We start from the raw sequence: 17,419 nt of genomic DNA on the forward strand, positions 1-17,419 counted from the left end.
GTCCCCACATCATCAACTCGCTGAATTTCAATAAACTTTGCTGCCAATATTCCCTTTACCCAAGGATGATAAGGGAATGGAATATGTTACCACCCAACATACGTGCCGCTCCCGATGTTCAGTCATTTAAACTGGGGATTGGGCAACTAGATCTCCTCAACTTGATCAAAAAGGGCCACTTCAAAATTTAATCACTACTCTACCTGCGCGAGATAACCACTGTGTCATTAATGAAGTCAATCTGGACCTCTCCTTTTGCCATTGGTAACTTTAAAACATGAATTGACTGTTTGTCCTTCAGCCTTTTTTAATTATTTCTCCTACTTCCTTCGCTGTTGCTGGAGGTCAGGTGTGACTCAGAAGTGTCTCCCGTCTCCAATCGATCCCTTTGGTTTTGAGAGAGGTGGACCATTATTCCTAATCCCGGGACCCCAAAAAAACAAATAAGGGTTGACCGCTAATTGTTCGATGTTATTCAACCAGGGGGAGACTATTTCCTGGCACCCGGCATTAGGGAGGCATGTGTATAATGCAGTGCAATGTGATCGTTTATGTTCTTGGCTGGTTTCAACAAGATACTGTAAATACTGGCCTTTTAAATCCTGCACTCTTTGCAGAGCACAATGGATTTGGTTAACCAATTGACTGTACGGATTGCTACTCAATTGGCAACAATATCGGATGGGCATCTTTTACCCTTGTTCTTCCTCCTTAATTAAAATTAGCAATTGATGTGTGTGCATTTGAGGGGGTTCCATAAACATGCCGACTGCAGTACAGTGTAAGACTGCTCCCAGTTTGAAGAACCTGTCTTCCCAATAACGGGAGTGGCGCTGCTCTAGAGATTATAAAATGTCAGTAAGTGGCTTGCCATTTATCTGCACACGATCTGATAATTGTTCTATCATGGGGACACCGGCAACCCCAATAGTATTAATATTTGACTGACTGACGGGGATGTCCACGGAGGGGGGGGGGGGGGGGCAGAGGACATTGTGTCTCCGGTATCGACCAGAAGGTCTAAATGGCAGTCAACTATCTTGCCTGCAGCTTTGGGTTTTTCTTCTGATTTAGACAATCTGATCACAGCCGCCTGTACCGCCTTACCTCTGCGGCATCCCTGTGGTGATGGATTAGGATTACCGGATAGGAAGGGGTTACTGAATGAGAAGGGGGCAGGGCCTGGATCCCCTCCCTGTTGCTGTGGGGAACGTCTGCAATCTCGAGCCCAATGCCCCGTCTTACCACATCTCCAGCATTTGCCTCGTGTTGTATCTTTTATTTGCCATTGTCCCCTTCCTCGGCCCCTACCTCTACAACTTCCTCCTCTTCCCCAGCCCCCTCTCCCCGTGTAATACTTTTAAATATTTATTTTTTATTGAAGGAAAGATACAATACGAAAAACGTAATGCATTACATTCCCCTCCATTTTGTTCTTTATATATAACAACAAAAATAACCCTCACCCACCCTCCCTGGACACCCCTTTGCAGCTGATGTGTTCACAATATATCATGTCACAAATACAAATGCACAATTTGACAGCAAAACCTCTACATTCTTCCAAGGCGCAGGCCCATAAATATCTACAACATGTCAGATGGTTCAGGATTCTCTCATTCATTATGCATCAGCCATCCTGTGAGGTAATCGGCAATTGTGTAAACAAAAATAAGTAAGTAAATAAATAAAAGTAAAACATAATTAAAGGCAGATCCCCAACTGCAATCAAGTGCCCTCAGTCAGTGGGTAGTTCTTTTAGATTCTCAAAGTATGACAGAAAAGGTTCCCATTCTGAATAAAACTTTTTCACAGACCCCCTCAGTGTAAATTTGATCTTTTCTAGTTTTAGAAAAAACATTACGTCCTCTAGCCAAGCGGCAGCAGATGGAGGAGTTGTAGATTTCCAGACCAGCAAAATTCTCCTACGGGCCAAAAGTGATGTGAATGCAATGATGTCAGATTGGTTTGCATTTCAACCCAAAGTTCCATCTGTTACGCCGAATACAGCTACAAGTGGGCAAAGCCTCACTGTCACCCCAAGGACTTCACTGATGGTTTTGTAAACCACTGTCCAGTAGTCACCAAGTTTGGGGCAGGACCAGAATGCGTGAGCTAGATTGGCTGTAGAGAAGGAGCACCTGTCACAGCCAGCGTCTGTCCCCGGATATATGTCGGCAAGCCTAGCTTTGATTAAATGAGCCCTGTGTAAAACTTTGAATTGTATGAGCCCCAATCTTGCACATGATGACGAGGAATTAACTCTTTTCAGTGCTTCTGACCAGCATTCCTCAGACAGATCCATACCAAGGTCATCCTCCCACCTAGTTTTAATTTTGTTCAGGTTTTGATCCCCTAAAGACATCAATTGAGAATATAATGCAGAGATCAGTCCTTTATTTGCAAAGGTAAGAGTGAGTTTATCCAACCCTGTGACAGATGGGAGATCAGGAAAAGAAGGAAATGTTTTCATGGCAAAGTGGCGGATCTGAAGATATTTAAAGAAATGATTATGTGGGAGGTCATATTTTCTGCACAGGTTATCAAAACTATCAAATATCTTGTCAGTGTATAAATCCTTAATGCACTTAAGACCATTCAAACCCCATAGTCCAAAGGTTGAGTCAAGTGTAGAGGGGGGGAATAAATGGTTACTGTGAACGGGACCCAGAACTGAAGCTGATGTGAACTTAGTGACAGCGAAATTGATAAAAAAAATTGAGGGTGGATAGTACGACAGGATTGGATGTGAATGGAGAGGATTTCAATGGCAGGGAGGAATATACTAAAGCTGGAAGTGACGAGGAGTAACAAGACTGTGACTCAAGCAGACACCAGTCTGCATCTGGTCGGTGGAGCCAGAATAATATCTTTGGGATATTAGATGCCCAATAATAATGAATAAAACTGGGAAGGCCCAGTCCACCTACTTCACGACCTCTTTGGAGAGTACACTTATTAACCCATGGAACCTTATTGCCCCATATAAAGGAGGTTATAGATTGGTTAACTTTGTTAAAAAATGACTTGGATAGGAAGACCGGCAAACACTGGAGCAAATAAAGAAATCTGGGAAGTACAGTCATCTTCACCGACTGTACTCTCCCAGCCATAGTAAGTGGTAGACGACGCCATTTCATCAATCAGAGTATTTAGAGTTTGGGAGGTTTTGTTGCAGTTATAGATGACATAGGTGAGGCCACATTTAGAGTATTGTGTTCCGTTCTGGGCACCTTGAATCCGATAGCCTTAAGAGCTAAATCTAACTCTCTCTTGAAAACATCCAGTGAATTGGCCACCACTGCCTTCTGTGGCAGATAATTCCGCACATTCACAACTCTCTGGGTGAAAAAGATTTTCCTTATCTCAGTCCTAAGTGGCCTACCCTTATTCTTAAACTATGACCCCTGGTTCTGGAAACCCCAAAATTTGGAACATTTTTCCTGCATCTAGCTTGTCCAATCCTTTAAGAATTTTATATGTTTCCACAAGATCCCCTCTCAGCCTTCTAAATTCCAGTGAATATAAGCCCAGTCGATCCATTCCTTCATTATATGTCAGTCCCGCCATCACGGGAATTAACCTGGTGAACCGAAGCTGCACTCCCTCTGTAGCAAGAATGTCCTTCCTCAAATTAGGAGACCAAAACTGCACACAATATTCCAGGTGTGGTCTCACCAGAGCCCAGTGCAACTGCAGTAGGACCTCTTTGCTCCTAATCTCAAATCCACTTGCTATGAAAGCCAACATGCCAGTTGCTTTCTTCACTGCCTGCTTTACCTGCATGCTTACTTCAGTGACTGGTGTACAAGAACATCCAGGTCTAGTAGCCCCTCCACCTTTCCTAATCTGACAACATGCAGATAATAATGTGCCTTCTTGTTCTTGCCACCAAAGTGGATAACCTCTCATTTATCCACATTATACTCCATCTGACCACTCACCCAACCTATCCAATTCAACCCGCAGCCTCATAGCACCCTCCTCCCAGCTCACACTGTCACCCAGCTTTGTGTCATCCACAAACTTGGGGATGTTACATTTAATTCCTTTGTCTAAATCGTTAATGTATAGTGGACCAAGTGGACATGATGGACCCAAACCACTCCTGCATTGGTGCAGCACCCTCTCCTCCCCCCTCCACCTCCCCCCTCTCCTCCCAAGGTGGAGGGGGGTAGGGGGAGAGGGGGTGTAGGGGGAGAGGGGGAGATGGGGTTAGGGGGAGAGGGGGGTAGGGGAGAGGGGGGTGGGGGAGAGGGGGGTGGGGGAGAGGGGAGTGGGGGGAGAGGGGGGTGGGGGAGAGGGGGGTGGGGGGAGAGGGGAAGAGGGGGGTAGGGGAAGAGGGGGGTAGGGGAAGAGGGGGGTAGGGGAAGAGGGGGGTAGGGGAAGAGGGGGGTAGGGGAAGAGGGGGGTAGGGGGAGAAGGGGGGAGAGGGTAGGGGGAGAGGAGGGGAGTAGAGGGTGCTGCACCAATGCAGGAGAGGTTTGGGCCCAACGGGTCCACTTGGTCAAGTAATCAATACATTTCCTGAAACATGGGTGTCATCACTGCTGTATTCCATTTCTCTAATTTTAGGCTTTGGCTGCGTTTCCCTAACACCACATTCCCACAATCCACATCCCTATTTACTAGTTATTAGCCGGGGTGGGAGCTGCTTTACGTCCTCGTCGTCCACCCTGGGTAGTTCTACAGAACTGGCAACATTTGCAGCAAAGCGTCAACTACGGTTCTCTGAAGCACCAATTGCCACTTTTGATTGTTGTAGTTGACATACGAAAGAAGTTATTAGCCCTCACTATTTCTTCCCCGACAATACCGTTGTCTTAAGCTGAGAGGGGAGAGATTTAAGAGGGACTCAGAGACAACCTTTTCAGTCAGAGGGTAGTCAGTATCTGGAATGAGCTGCCAGAGGAAGCTATGGAAGGGAATACTAAAAAGGCCTTTAAAAGAGCAGGTAGATGAAACTAGGTCAGAGAAAGTGGTCGGCGTGGACTGGTAGGGTCGAACGGGCCTGTTTCCGTGCTGTAATTGTCATATGGTGATATGGTTAAAGACATTTAGACAGATATACGAGTAGGAAGAACTTAGAGGGCTTTGGGCCAAATGCAGGCAAATGGGACTAGGCCACTATACCCACTTGATCGGCGTGGACAAGGTGGGTGAAGGGCCTGTTCCTGTACTGTACACCTCTGGAAATAAAGGCAATGAACTGGGGCCACAGTTAGATGTGGGCTTATGGCAGTGGTCATGTCTTAATGTTGGGAGGAGAAGCTGCTGAACTTTGCCAGATACAGGTTTCATCGGAGACCTAAAATACAAAGATGCCCAGGCTCTGATGATTGGGAATTTCAACAGCATTTTCACCAACTGGGATACCACTGCAAGGAAGGGGAGAGATGCAGAAGTATTCTCAGAGTACACTGAAGAGGAAATATAGAACATAAAACAGTACAGCACAGAAACAGGCCCTTCAGCCCACAATGTCTGTGTCAAACATAATCCCAAGTTAGGCTAATCTTCTCTGTCTGCACATGACCTATATGCTTCCATTACTTGCCTATCCATATGCTTCTAAAAGCTTTTTAAGCACCAGTATAGTATCTGCCTCCACTGCAGTGCGTTCCACATACCCACCAGCATCTGTGTAAACAAATACTTGCCCTGCATATCATCTTTAAATTTTGCCCGTGTCAACTTAAAACTATGCTCTCCGAACCTTAACATTTCAATTCTGGTCAAAAAGCTATCAACACTCAATTTACAACAGCAGCTTGTAGGCAATACAAAGCAGGGGGAGTCAATCATGGAGAACAGAGTGAAGACTTGGAACAAATATGTTCCCATTAAAGAATTGGAGACTCTAATCTAAGAGGCACACAGATCTCGAGGAAAGCATGGGGTTGGCCAAAGCAAAAATAGGGAGATTTAGGATAGATACCAAGAGCCGTAAAAGTAGATACGGAGAGGAGGTGCAGAGGATGTTCGGTTTACAAAGTCAACCAGGAAGACACATGGGTGAAGAACACTGACATATAAGCAACAAAAGCACTTGAGATGTTGTGTAAAGTATGGAAAATGAAAAAATGGAAAGAAAATAGAGAGCTGTGTCGCTGACCAGACAACAGCTTGTATTTGGAGGCAGTGTCCAGTTCTAAACACACCTCTTTTTTAGTTTAATTTAGAGATACCGTGCTGAAACACACCCTTTGGCTCACCAAGTCCATACCTGACCAGCGATCCCTGCACGGGAACACTATCCCACACATTAGGGACAATTTACAATTATACCAAGCCAATTAGCCTACAACCCCCAACATGTTTGGCGATCGGGAGGAAACCAAAGCACCCGTAAAAAACCCACGCAGGTCACGGGGAGAACGTACAAACTCCATGCAGACAGCAGCCAGAGTCAGGTTCGAAACGGGTATCTAGCGCTGTGAGGCAGCAATTCTACTGCTGCACTACCATGCCACCCTTTGCACTGGTCTTTCACAGAAGAGGGCAGTGGTATCAGCTGTGACGTTGAGGTGGTGAAAGTGAAATAATGTGCAAGAATGGAGCTGATAGCGATATCAGTTTTGTAGAATCTTTAATTTAAACAGCCCATCACACATACAGAATAGAGAGATTGGCGGAGAAGTTGCATCAGCTGAATGTGGAAAACTAAGTTACCTGCTCCTTCATATCAATATTGCTGCCTTTTCAAACTTGCTGACTTTACTTTTTAATACCTGTTCTAATATTCTGTGTCAAATTTTAATTGGTCATGGCCCATTTGCACTGAATAGATACATTGCTATTGCTCCTGTACAGACAATATATAAATCCCAATTCTTCTTGCCGTACACAACACACAGTTTACCCCTGTTGGAAATTACTCACTCAGAGAACCCAGGATCAGTAGCATAACCCTCATTTCACCAGGTGACATTCTGCAAATGAAAGCACAGAATTAAAATCAGAGAGAAATGAGGTACAAGGGTCTTGTGCAAGCTGTAAAGTGGGACAGCAATTAATAGTGGGTGAAACACATGACTCCCTGACTGGGAGATCTACAGGCAAACGTAAGATCTCCCTCTCAGCGTTGTACAGGAAAATTAATTACAATCAATTAACATGAGGTAAAATTATGAGATTGATCAAGTGGTGATGTCTTCTTACCTGATTCTGCAGAGGTGCTGCTGCCTGGGATGGAGGGAGATGAGACCACCTGCAACCTCCTCAGTCCCGGGGACTCTACCGTGAGTGTTGACAGACTCAGCGACAGCTCACCCGCTACCTTCCACATCCGCTTCCCGAGTGAATAACTGCAGGGCTGGATAACAGTGCAGCCGATGCGGGTTTGGGGAAAACATGCAAAGCAGACAAACCAACACCCCCCCATTCTGTGTCTGTGGAATGAAGAGTCCATTGTTTCCCGTCGACTTCCTCTAACACCCGCAGATCAGTGAAGGGTCAGCACTGAGCAGGGGGCTGCAATTGTAACAGACAAATGTATCAGAGAGGAAATACACTGTAGGTCCTGAAAAATCTGGCCAAATGACCAGGTGACCATTATTACACAGAGGGCCATACTGGAACAGAAATGGACATAAGTATTAACAGAGGGAGTAGTCATCGGATAAAAGCTGCCAGTGGACTGTGTATTGGAAATGTAATGGACAGTGTGGGCTAGAGAGGAAGTAGCCACAAAATAATCCATGCCACGTCAGTATGTGACACTGAGCTGTGTATATGGAAACTGGAACAGAGATGAAATTGCAGAGAATTTTATCAGATTTATCGTCCATCATCCCACGTGGCAGCATTGTGCTGTGTGGTGGATCTACAGTGAACAGAGGGGGCTGCAAAAGGAAACTGGCAGGATCATTCCTGTTGTACTAAAACATGTCGCATCAGATATTGGTGTCTGTGCTCCGGTCCCAGAACAGACAGTAAACAGGACACTGGCAGCTGAAGCACAACTACGGCCTGCAAACAAGCTCTTTGGCCCAACTCCCGTTTGCCTCTGCCTGACCATAATTATCCCTCTAATCCTTTTCGATCCATGAACCTGTCCAAAAGACTTTCAAATGTCATAATTGTTCCTGCCTTTACCACTTCTGGCAATTCATTCCATACATCCATCACCCTCTGTGTGAATAAAACTGTTTCTCACGTCCTATTTAAATCTTTCCCTGCTCACATTAGGACATTGAATAGCACATCACAGAAACATCCCTATGGCCCACAATCTCTATGCCGAATGCAGCACGATAAAATTAATCATATCTCCTTGCAAAAGATGTTATAGAGGTATATAAAATCATGAGGGAAATAAGTAGGGTAAACGCGCATGGTCTTTTCCCAAGTGTTGGGGAATCAAGAACCAGTGGACATAGGTTTAAGGTAAGAGCGGAAAAAATTAACAGGAACTTGGGAGTAATTTTTTCACTCAGAGGATGGTGGGTAAATGGAACATGCTGCCAGTGGATGTAGTTGATGCAGGACTATAACGGCATTAAAAAGATACTTGAACAGGTACATGGAAAGGTTTAGAAGGAAATGGGCCAATGGGATTACCTAAACTAGGGGATCTTAGCCGACATTAATGAATTGGGCCGAAGGGTTTTTTCCCTGCTGCATGACGACATATGATCAATATCCCTCCATTCCCTGCAGGTCCACGAGCCTATCTGTAAACCTCTCCGATGCCACTATTGTATCTGCTTCCTCACCACCCATGGCAGGATGTTCCAGGCACCCATCACCCTGTGTAAAAAAAACTAAACCAACACATCTACTTTAAACTTTGTCTCTCTCACCTTAAATCTATTCCCTCTAGTGTTTGACAATTTCACATTGGGAAAGAAGGTCCAACTGACTTGTCTCTCTATACCTCCCGTAACTTTATATACTTCCATCAGCTATCCTCTCCTTGTAGTCACATGTGGTTGTGCCTAAAGGCTGCGGCTCGCTGGCAGTCTGTTTGTCTTTTTTCCTTTTTGTTGTTTGTGTGTCGGTGTTGGGATGGTTTATATTTCTGTTTTTGGCTGTGTATGTGTGGGTGGGGGGGGCGGGGGGTGGTGGGGTGGGTGAAACCTTTCTTTTTTTAGGTCTCTTCCCCGGGGCGCAGCTTGGCCGCGGGGCCTTCCATCGCCCGCGGGGCCTTCCATCGCCCGCGGGGCCTTCCATCGCCCGGCGCAGCTCGGCCGCTGGACTTAACATCGCCAGCGCGGCTTGGCCGCGGGACACAAGTGCCCGGCGTGGCTCGGCCGCGGGGCCTTCCATCACCCGGTACGGCCGCGGGAAGTTTCAGCGCTCGGTGCGGCTCGGCCGCGGGGCCTTCCATCGCCCGGCGCGGCTCGGTTCAGCCTTCCATCACAGTGAGGGGGTGTTTGGAGTCACTGTGATGGATGTTTGTGTTGGGGTCGTGTGTCCTGTGTTCTTTTCTTTTTTGTTGTGTTCTGTGACTGCTGGAATTGTAATTTCGTTCGGTATCTGTACCGAATGACAATAAAGTTCTGTACTGTAGGTAATAGCCCATAATCCAGCCAGACATTAAACCCATGGCCTCCAGCTTTAGTCAGCCTATAGAGGCCTCCAACCTCTGCCTTGGTAAAATGAATGCAAGCATCAATCTTATCTATGCCCCTCGTAATTTAATAAACCTCGGCAAGGTCACCTCACAGCCTCCTTCACTCCAAAAAAGAAACAGCCCCCACGCATCCAAGCTCTCCTCACATCTTGAGCACTCCTGTCCCGGCAACATCCTTCTGCAGCCTCTCTATCTCAATCACATTCTTTGCATTCAATAGCATGGTGACCAGAAATAATAATAATAATAATAATAATAATAATGTATTTTATTTATATAGCGCTTTTCATATACTCAAAGACGCTTTACAGAGATTTAGAGAACATAGGGAAATGAATAAATATATAAATAAGTAAATAAATAAACGAACAGAGAAAGGAGACAGAAGGTGAGGTGACCTTCAGTGGTTGAAGGCAGTACTGAACAGGTGAGACTTCAGCGATGTTTTGAATGTGGTGAGTGTGGAGGAGTCTCTAACGGTTTGGGGTAGTGAGTTCCATAGGGTGGGAGCAGCGATGGAGAAAGCCCTGTCCACCCAGGATCTGAGTTTGCACATGATACTCATGTAGTCTCACTAATGTTCTGTCCAGATGCAAGGTGATGTCCTAACCCTTCACTCAATGTCCTGTCCAATGAAGGCAACAACGCCATATGCCTTCTTCACACTGTAAATGAAAGGACCCAGGAGTGTAACACTGTAAATGACAGGGCCCAGGAGTGTAACACTGCAAATGACAGGGCCCAGGCATTTAACACTGTATGGAGGATGGTGATGGCAGAGGCTATCACAACATTTCAGAAGTATCTAGATGAGCACTTGAATCACCAAGGCCTAGAAGGTGACAGATCATATGTTGATATCTGGGAATGATATAAATTGATACTTAATGATCAGTATGGACAAGGTGAACTGAATGGCCTGTATCCGTGCTGTATGACACTTTGACTCTATCAGTTGAAGCCTGGGGCAGATCAGTTATGATTGCATTGACACAGGGCAGGCAATCTACTTTTGTCCCTGTTTTGCTGTGTTCCTGTGAGAAGACACTGAGTGATCTTGGCAGTCATTGATGGAGGATTCTAATTCAATGATAAATAATGCAGTGGTGAAACAGCAGAAAAGGACACAGGAAATTCACTCCTTGGTCGAGCAGGCCAGAACTTTATAACTCGGGAGTGCAGGAAGATGAGGGGTGATATTATAGAGGCGTATCATTTCATGTGAGGAATACATAGTATAAATGCACAGTCTTTTCCCCAGAGTAGAGGAATCAAAACCAGAGGCCATGGATTGAAGGTGAGGGAGGTAAGATTGAATAGAAAGGAACGTGAGGGGCAACTTATTTTTTTTAAATGCAAAGGGTGGTAGGTATATGGAACGAGCTGTGGCCTTTCACAAAATGTTACCTGTGCCCGATATGTAAAGTACTTTGTTTTCCGTCCAGATGTTTCTTGTTACGAACAGGATTGTGGGAATGGTGGCAAATTAATCTGCAGTGCTTCCATTGGAAATGTTATGATGGCAGATTTGAATTTGGTACACAGAAACAAGTATTTAAGCCCTTCCACTCAAACTCCTATGGAAACTGCCTCTATCTGTCCATTCCCTCCTCCTATCCCTATTCCCACCCCTCGGCCACTCTCCTTTTCCATAAATTCTCGTTTCCTTGTCGCTCAATTTGCATCTGAGCCCTTTCATCAATGGTTACCTGATTCCTTGGTGTGAAAGGTCCCTTGTTCTCAGTCTATGGATTTCCTGGTAAAAACAGGGATGACAGAGCAGGAAAGTTAACCCATTAGTAATGTAGTGGTTGCAAAAACAAGGGTGTTTTGTATGGAAATTACTGCAGAGGAACAGGCCATTCAGCCCAACAACATTGACTTGTTTTATACTGCACACCAACATCCTGCAATGTGGAAGCACTGTGCACTCAGCTGTGTCGTGGGACTGCAGTGAACAGAGGGGACTGGACAAGGAACATCCACACAATCATTCCTCATTCACGAAAAATTACATCAGTTTATCTAAAGATCTGAATTGGAGGCAGCCATATATCTTGGACCATTAAAAATTATGGAGAGTGCTGCAACGAGGGGGACAGATGGGACCACTAAACGGTTTGAAAATTAGCATGAGAACATCGTGACTGAGCTCAACACAGAGGAAATAGTGGAACAAGACATAACACATACAGGAAAACAGGGATCATCAGTTATTCACTCAAGCTTCCAAGGATATTGATTCTCAGTCTGTACAACCACTTGTCACTCTCTCCTGTTCCCTCATATTCCAGTCCTCATTTCACCAATTGCCCCTTTGATTCTTTATGTCGAATTTTGCTCAGTTTGCATCCTTCCATTCACCAATGTTACCTGCGCTCCTGATATTGAAAGTTGCTTGTTTCCACTTTCTTCAGTCTGACCAACCCAAAATGGCTTTCCATTCCTTCAGCAAACTCTGCCTGAACCGTTGTATTACTCCAGCATTTTGCTCAAGATTGCAGTAATTGTCGTTCCCGAATCTTGCTCTCATTTTGCCAGGATGGTTGAAGGGGGCAGAATTGACCAGAACATGTGTTTCCGTTTGACCTGCAATGGCCACAGAAGGGAAGATGAATTATTTATGTCCCTGCATAGAAACAGGCCGTTCTGCCCAGCAGCTCCATGATATGTTTTACATTCTACATCAACCTCCTGTAACGTGGCAGCTCTGGACACTCAGCTGTGCGGTGGGACTACAGTAACAGAGAGGACTGGAAAAGGAACATCCACAAAATCATTTGTTGTGCACATTGGTGTCAGTGCTCGAGAACTATGATGAGCAGAAACCACATGGGGCCTTGGCAGCTGCAAAACAGCCAAAACTAGAAAATGTTGTTGGGACTTTTGAGTTTAAAGGGAGAGAATGGATAAGCTGTCTATTTTCCCTGGAGCAAGGATAAAACCTGAGTAGTGTCTTTATGGAGGTTTATAAAATTGAGGAATGTTAGTAAGCTGGATAGTCACAATCTCTTTCTCCGGATAAAAGTCATAGGTTTAAGGAGTGACACATTTTTCAGAGTGTGGTGAGTATATGGAATGAGCAGCCAGAGGAAGTGGTTGAGGCATATACTATTATCATGTATTAAAGAAATTTGAAGAGCTACTTGGACAATAAAGATGTGGAGAGACACAACAAACTGCATATTCTGCAATTCTGACCAAAACTCCAAGTGCTGGAAGAGCTCAGCAGGTGAAGCAGCATTGCGGAGGGAATGGACAGGCGATGTTTCATGTCAGGCCCCTCTTCAGACTCAGACCACCATCTGTCCATTCCCTCTACAGATGCTATCTGTCCGGTTGTGTTGCTCCAACACTTCGAGGAACACTTGCTCAGGGATATAGGTAAACCACTGACGTGTTGGGCCAAAGTGCATGCTTCCATGCTGTTCAACTCTCTGCCAGCTATGAAAACATTAAATGTGCAGATGAGTAGCTAAGATATATCAGATGCTGCACGGAATGGATTGCAGAGATAAGGAGGAGTAAGACCATAGAGGGAACTGAAAATCATAAGATGTTGTCACTGACCCCTCAAGGTACCAAAGAATGTCTCTGTCTGTCTTCCCAGAAAGCCTCTTACTTAATCTCGTACTTTTCAGTTGTTAATATTGCCCAATATGCAATGACTGGTGTTTTTTTTGTCAGAAGTGAAGAATCCTCTATTCTTGCTTTGCAACCGGCATCTCACAAACATGATATCAGGAATGGGTAAAAATGATTGAAGGAGTGAGTCCATTGGATCGTCAATGGAACCGAAAGCTGGAAAGAATTATTTAGAATTCACCACACAGGAATGTCCAGTTCAGGCCAAAATCACAGCCATGCCATGTGCCCATCCCTGCTTGCTGCAATTACGCAATTCTGTTCCTGTCAAAATTAACATCATCGTTCCTAACATTACATACTTTACAACACTCTCATAGCTCAGTGTCCAACATTAATAGTGAGTGTTCCTGGGGAGGGATGTACCTTTTCTCTGGATGTTTATTATCCAATCCATTCTATATATTATATTCCAGTACACAGAGGGCCAACATTAGCTCACTGCTGGTGTGGGAGAAAATTATCCTGCAGATGATGCCTCTCTCACACTCATGTCCTCTGATTCACCATTTCCGCTCACTGCGCACCAGCCCCCACTCCCTCTCCTGCCTTACCCAGCTGTGCTCCTCCCAAAACAAGGCATCTTAGACAGACACGGATCGAGAGAATGGGTTTAAACCGGGCGAACGGAACTTAATGAAAAACAATGCCATCGGACAAAGTCAGCATGGATTTACAAAAGGCAAATCATGTCTGACGAATCTTATAGAATTTTTCGAGAATGTAACTAGTAGAGTGGATAAGGGAGAACCAGTCGATGTGTTGTATCTGGACTTTCAGAAGGCCTTCGTCAAGGTCCCACATAGGAGATTGGTGTACAAAATTAAAGCACACGGTATTGAGGGTTCAGTGTTGAGGTGGATAGAAAATTGGTTGGCGGACAGGAAGCAAAGAGTAGGGATAAACAGGTCCTTTTCGGAATGGCAGGCAGTGACTAGTGGGGTACCGCAAGGCTCAGTGCTGGGACCCCAGTTATTTACAGTGTATATTAATGATTTGGACGAGGGAATTGAATGCAACATCTCTAAGTTTGCGGATGACACGAAGCTGGGTGGCAGTGTTAGCTGCGAGGAGGATGCTAGGAGGCTGCAGAGTGACTTGGATAGATTAGGCGAGTGGGCAAATGCATGGCAGATGCAATATAATGTGGATAAATGTGAGGTTATCCACTTTGGCGGCAAGAACAGGAAAGCAGAGTATTACCTGAATGGTGACCGATTAGGAGAAGGGGAGATGCAACGTGACCTGGGTGTCATGGTGCACCAGCCATTGAAAGCAAGCGTGCAGGTGCAGCAGGCAGTGAAGAAAGCGAATGGTATGTTGGCATTCATAGCAGTTGTACAGGGCATTGGTGAGACCGCACCTGGAGTATTGTGTGCAGTTTTGGTCTCCTAATCTGAGGAAAGACGTTCTTGCCTTAGAGGGAGTACAGAGAAGGTTCACCAGATTGATCCCTGGGATGGCGGGACTTTCATATGAAGAAAGACTGGATAGACTAGGCTTGTACTCGCTGGAATTTAGAAGACTGAGGGGGGATCTTATGGAAACATATAAAATTCTTAAGCGGTTGGAGAGGCTAGATGCGGGAAGATTGTTCCGATGTTGGAGTCCAGAACCAGGGGTCACAGCTTAAGGATAAGGGGGAAGTCTTTTAGGACCGAGATGAGAAAACATTTCTTCACACAGAGAGTGGTGAGTCTGTGGAATTCTCTGCCACAGAAGGTAGTTGAGGCCAGTTCATTGGCTATATTTACGAGGGAATTAGATGTGGCCCTTGTGGCTAAAGGGATCGGGGGGTATGGAGAGAAGGTTACAGGTTACTGAGCTGGATGATCAGCCATGATCATATTGAATGGCGGTGCAGGCTCAAAGGGCCAAATGGCCTACTCCTGCACCTATTTTCTATGTTTCTATGTAATGCGAGGTTAAGCACTTGTGTGAAGTATGAAAAGGCAGTAGAAATCAAAAGTGGGTGGAGTGCAGACAGATCAAGATGTTCTTGTGCATGAGACACCTGACAGTCGACATGAAGGTGCGACAAACGTCAGGAAGGTAAGCAGCACATTGGGATTTATTGCAAGCGGGGTTGGAGATGAAAATACAGTTTAAGTTTAAGTGCGATGTTGGTCTCGTTATTTAAGAGTACATTTGCATTCAAAATAGCCCAGAAGAGATTAACTCACCTAATTTCAGGGATAAAGCTTTTATACTACCACAAATGTCTAAAAGTGTTGGGTTGTGTTGTTTGGAGTTGACAAGGATGCGGGATGAGGGGTGAGCCACACACGGTCCCACAGCAGCAGAACAGTGTTGTTGTTGGGACAGAGTCAGAGATAAACAGCATGGAAACAGGACCTTTGAGTGCACACCAAGCATCCTTTAAAAAAAAAATCCTACCCTCAACTATGTTATTCTCCCCCATTTTATCTTTGGGCTTGCTTTGTTTTTCACTAATATTGTTTTTATTAATGAACTGAAAGTGTATTTGTTTTTATGTTATCGTTTAGACGTATTATGGTACTGCAAATAAGAATTTCATTGCTCCATTTCGGTAAATATGTTACAATCTCTCTCTTCTCCCTCCTCCCTTCTCCAATTCCCCCATCCTCTCCCCCCACCCCCTTTCCCGCTGCCTCTTCCCATTCTGCCCACCCAAATTGCTCCATTCATCACAACACAGAACAATGTAAAAGATAGAATTAAAAGAACGTACCATCACTGATGTTTTGGGAGCTGAGAGGACACCCACAAGATCAAAGGGAGAATGTGTAAATTCCACACAGTCAGCACCCGAGGTCTCGTTCGAAGCCAGATGATGGGAGAGCCGAGGCAGCAGCTCTACTAGCTGCACCACTGTGAGATGTTTTGAACAAGACTATTTAAGAAGGGAATTATTGAAAAGGGCAGCAAGAATAAATCAGGGAGCTACAGAACAGTGGGCCCGATATCAGTGGCGCAGAGGTTATTTGAGAGAAGTTGGATGGACTGGACCTACACCATTTGGACAGGCATGCACATTCTCAAGGGGAGGGTGAGTGCTGTGCATGTTGGCACCAATGACATTAGGAAAATGGAAGAGGTCCCGCAAAATGAATATACGTAGTTAGGCAAATGGTTCAAAAGCAGGACCTCCAGTACCATGTGCTAATGACGGCAAGTACAAGAAATTTGGACAGATAAATGTGTGGCTGAGGAGTTGTTGCAGACAGAAAGAAAAGAGTGGGGATAAATGGGTCCCTTTCAGAATGGCAGGCAGTGACTAGTTGGGTACCGCAAGGCTCGGTGTTGGGACTGCAGCTATTTACAATATACATCAATGACTTGGATGAAGGGATTAAAAGTACCATTAGCAAATTTGCCGATGATACAAAGCTAGGTGGCAGTGTGAACTGTGAGGAAGATGCTATGAGGTTGCAGGGTGACTTGGACACGTTGTGTGAGTGGGCGGATGCATGGCGGATGCATGGCAGATGCAGTTTAATGTAGATAAGTGTGAGGTTATCCACTTTGGTGGTAAGAATAGGAAGGCAGATTATTATTTGAATGGTGTCAAGTTAGGAAAAGGGGACGTACAACGTGATCTGGGTGTCTTAGTGCATCAGTCACTGAAAGGAAGCATGCAGGTACAGCAGGCAGTGAAGAAAGCCAATGGAATGTTGGCCTTCATAACAAGAGGAGTTGAGTATAGGAGCAAAGAGGTCCTTCTGCAGATGTACAGGGCCCTAGTGAGACCGCACCTGGAGTACTGTGTGCAGTTTTGGTCTCCAAATTTGAGGAAGGATATTCTTGCCATTGAGGGCGTGCAGCGTAAGTTTACTAGGTTAATTCCCGGAATGGCGGGACTGTCATATGTTGAAAGACTGGAGCGACTAGGTTTGTATACACTGGAATTTAGAAGGATGAGAGGGGATCTTATCGAAACGTATAAGATTATTAAGGGGTTGGACAAGTTAGAGGCAGGAAACATGTTCCCAATGTTGGGGGAGTCCAGAACCAGGGGCCACAGTTTAAGAATAAGGGGTAGGCCATTTAGAACAGAGATGAGGAAAAACTTTTTTAGTCAGAGAGTTATGAATCTGTGGAATTCTCTGCCTCAGAGGGCAGTGGAGGCCAATTCTCTGAATACATTCAAGAGAGAGCTAGATAGAGCTCTTAAGGATAGCGGAGTCAGGAGGTATGGGGAGAAAGCAGGAACGG

The 17,419-nt window shown here is 45.2% G+C and overlaps 1 long non-coding RNA gene across 1 annotated transcript; it reads right to left on the reverse strand.

Moving 5' to 3' along the window:
• Positions 1-7,380: 7,380 nt before the first annotated feature.
• Positions 7,381-12,148, reverse strand: LOC144612077 (uncharacterized). Its single transcript, XR_013549613.1, has 3 exons — positions 11,951-12,148; positions 11,287-11,333; positions 7,381-7,473 (listed from the first exon to the last, which is right to left on the reverse strand). It is a non-coding gene; the product is annotated as an uncharacterized LOC144612077 (long non-coding RNA).
• Positions 12,149-17,419: the final 5,271 nt, after the last annotated feature.

This window comes from Rhinoraja longicauda, chromosome 43, assembly GCF_053455715.1.
Source record: "Rhinoraja longicauda isolate Sanriku21f chromosome 43, sRhiLon1.1, whole genome shotgun sequence".
In the NCBI taxonomy this organism is placed as follows: domain Eukaryota; kingdom Metazoa; phylum Chordata; class Chondrichthyes; order Rajiformes; family Arhynchobatidae; genus Rhinoraja; species Rhinoraja longicauda.